The sequence below is a fragment of the Echinops telfairi genome, unplaced genomic scaffold (genome assembly GCF_000313985.2).
Source record: "Echinops telfairi isolate 266 unplaced genomic scaffold, ASM31398v2 ScPeMD7_1;HRSCAF=3_1, whole genome shotgun sequence".
NCBI classification, from domain to species: domain Eukaryota; kingdom Metazoa; phylum Chordata; class Mammalia; order Afrosoricida; family Tenrecidae; genus Echinops; species Echinops telfairi.
The window spans coordinates 1,902,397-1,906,043 of NW_022103897.1; the positions used below are offsets into that span (position 1 = coordinate 1,902,397).

Sequence of the window (3,647 nt, forward strand, 5' to 3'; positions counted from 1 at the left end):
GAAAGGCGAGGCTCACTGAGCCATTTATCTCTCTGCCCTTCATTTAACCCCACATGTGTTTATTGGCTAGATTGGCACAATAAACTAACTAAATCAGTAACCAAATGCTTTAACCACTGAGACACCAGGATGCCTTAAAAAGAAACACTTGATAAAAATTCAGTCTTCTTTTTTCTACATACTTCTATATCATTTCACTGAGTTCCTCTATACTATTCAACAAATATTTATTCAGCAAACCACATATGTGAATATTGTAGGTGCTATGTAATCTTCAAAAATGGAAAAAATGGGAAGGAAAGAGTGAAGAAAATTCCCTTATTTTCAATTTTTACAATCTAGTAAGGAAGAGAGAAATAAGTTTAGCCTTTTTGCATAAATGTAGTTGCTAAAATATATTTATTGAGCATCTATTAAGTGCCAGGGCATATCTGCATTTTAAAGATGCCAATGTGAATGGTGTTCTCTGTGGACAGTTGCCCAAGACAGCACCCACCATTGCTGCTCTCTGCTGGAGCCTTGGAACAGGCATTCATGGAGAGGGTGACAGACAATGAATTCAGAGCTTTAAAAACAGACATTACAAATCATGAAGCACTTAATGATAACTACTGTATAGTATTGAATCAGAAGTCCAAAAGGATCAACCCTTTACACGTCACTTGGCATGTATTATAAAAGAGTTCCTTCAATATGACCCACATTTACAGAGTTCTTTGTGGTGGGTGAACGCCTGATGAAATATTCTCTCTCTCTGCACTCTCTGTTCTTTCTTGCTCTCTCCATGAATTGGCACCTAAAGAACAAATTGCTTCTTTTGTCTGAAGCTGGTTTCTTCACAGTGGGGCTCTTGATTTGAACAAACCTGAAGATGTCAGACTGTATAAACACTCAGGGAAGGATAGGTTCGCAAAGGTTCCCGCTATGGAAAATTATACACTACTTTCAAAATGCTTTACCACATTTAAAAGTGTAATTATACCCTTCTTCTTAATGACTGACACGACATATGTTTACACGTGTTGTAGCTGGCTTATGACAGTGCACCGTAGTGTGTTGTACATTTAGTGGCAACACTGAAAATTTCACGGGGAAAATATCTGAAGCCATCCTTTGATGTTGTCCAAGTGTCTAAGAATAAATAATACAGTTGCACATTTCACAATATTTTCTAATCTTTGTGTAATAAATCCATTACTTTCCTCCATTGCTTATAAACACTATTTTCAAATAACTCTGATCTTGTTTCAGATCTTCTTTTAGAGTTAGTGAATTGAATTGTGTGGAACAGCATCGTTCCGTGGAACTTATATTCTCATTGTTCAATGAAGTAGCCACTAGTCCCCTATAAAAGTAACAGCCATTAAGTCAATTCTGACTCAGTGACTCCCCTAGGGCAGGGTAGACCTGCTCCTGTGAGTTTCTGAGACTGTAACTCTTTACAGTAGAAAGCTTCACCCTTCTCCCAGCGAGAGCTGGTGATGTTGAAGTGCTGACCTTGAGGTTCGCAGTCCGATGAGTAATCACTACACCACCAGGGCTCGGGATCGACTGGATGGCAGTGAGTTTGGTTTTTAATATTGAGCCCCCTTTGGTTCTTGAACACTTTGGAGTTGGGCTGGTGTCATTTATGAATTGATTTCTTAATTATTTTGTACTAATTAAATTATCATTAATGCTTTTAAATTAATGGAATGCTAATTAATTAAAATGAAAAAATTTGAAGCGATATATGGTCACTAGCTCCCAGGAGAGTAGAGCAGTCTAATAGAAATATATTTTATGCCACTTATATAATTTAGAATGAACTAACAGTCATATTTCTAAAAAGTAAAAGAAAATAAATTAATATATTTGATTTAATGTAATAAATGTGAAATAGTCCCATTTGGTCATATACTAAGTACAAAACATAACTGGTATATTTTAAGTTCTTAGTGAGTATTCAACATCTGTAAGTATGAGGGCAAATCAAAAGACCATTGCTCTGGAGGATAATAATCCCCAAGAGGGAGAAGCGAGATCAAGGAGTGGGGGAAGGGGAACTATTGCAGTGTTTGACTTACAGTTTAAACTATTGAGGACATAGTGGACACTCTGAGATGTAACCCCCATCAAATTTGCTATAAAAATGTTTTTTAAAAATAAGATTATTGCTATAAACACATAGAAACCCTTATTAAACAAAATAATTTAAGAGGAAGCGAAGATTTTTTTTCAACCTGTCCTCCATCTGGGTGGACACAGCAATGTTTCCATCTCTCTAACCCCAACCCAAAGGTTTCTGCCGTCTTCAATTGATACCGTGTCAAAAGGACAATTTTGGAATCCTCAAGAGACTCATACTTTGGTCCTTTTCAAAGTTCTTTGAGCTGTGTGAACAAAAAACAAGTCTGAAGGGACGAAATTGGGACTGTCGGTTGAATGAGGTAAGGTTTCCCAATGACTTTCTAGTAAAATAGCCCCTGTTACCTTCAAAGAATGAGGTGCACTTTCCTGAGGGAAAAATTCCTCAGCTTTTTCTCACCAAGGCAGTTTTCTAGTTTCTTAAATCTTATTCCCAGGACACTTCCATGATCATCCTGTGTCTTTTGAGAAAATATATCAAGATTACTCCGTTGGAATCCCAATAATAATCCCAAAGATATAACCTTCTGAGTTTACCTCCCTCTCTGCCTACAATATAATTGGCTCAGCAGATCTCCTGGAAAGCCCCTGTCTTCAGACCTTTTATTCAAAGCAGTCCAAGGGATGATATCTTAATTCATGTGCTCTATTTTACTTCTTTGGCTTCTAGCATTGATTGCAATGGCTATACAGAGCTCGAAGACAAACCTAATGATGACAGAGTTTATTAAGGAAGTTAACAAGTCATAACATGAGTGAGGACTCATGGGGCAGTAGGTTCCTAGTTGTGCTTAGAGGCTCAAACACTCCAGATAGTTCACAGGATAAAAACAGGGCTGTCTGTCCCTGGAAAGATTTAGTCTTGAGAACAAAAGGAGCAGTGATATTCTGTCCTATAGGATCGCTATGAGTCAGAATTGACTCTAACTGTGGTGCATCTTAAAATATATAGTACTTAAAAACTGAGAATATGTGGTATTATTAATTACAATGGGTACACAGTTATGGAATCCACTCAACAGTGTTGCTGTTATTCACTATTATTTATATTTTGGAAATTGAAAACAAAACAATTAAACAAGTTTATCAAACCATTGAGCTAGTAAGAAATAAAGCAATTATACAAATTCAAGTATACCCTAATCTGAACAATGGGATAAGCAAAATTAGTGTTTGCAGCTTATAATTCCTCAATTTAAAGGATGTCTCACTAGTGATTACCATCTGCTTGGTCGGGTTGTTGATTGCCATGACCTGAGTGTGGTGAAGATGTTGGATGCTATACCCACCAGTTGTACCACAAGCAGCATGGTCGCCCATGTTAGATGGATTTCAGTGGAGCTTCTGGATTGAGGAAGAAAGACCTTACTAACTACCTTGCAAAGGAACCAGTGAGAACTATATGGATCATAATGGAATATTGTCCAATATTGTGTTGGAAAATGTGTTCCCTACATTGGAAAGCACTCAAAATGCACAGTGATTTAAACAGTGAATTCACTCATATCAACAGTCATGAA

The 3,647-nt window shown here is 37.1% G+C and overlaps 1 pseudogene; it reads right to left on the bottom strand.

Moving 5' to 3' along the window:
* LOC101641470 overlaps positions 1–3,447 on the bottom strand; it is a 98,140-nt pseudogene extending 94,693 nt beyond the window's left edge.
* Positions 3,448–3,647: the final 200 nt, after the last annotated feature.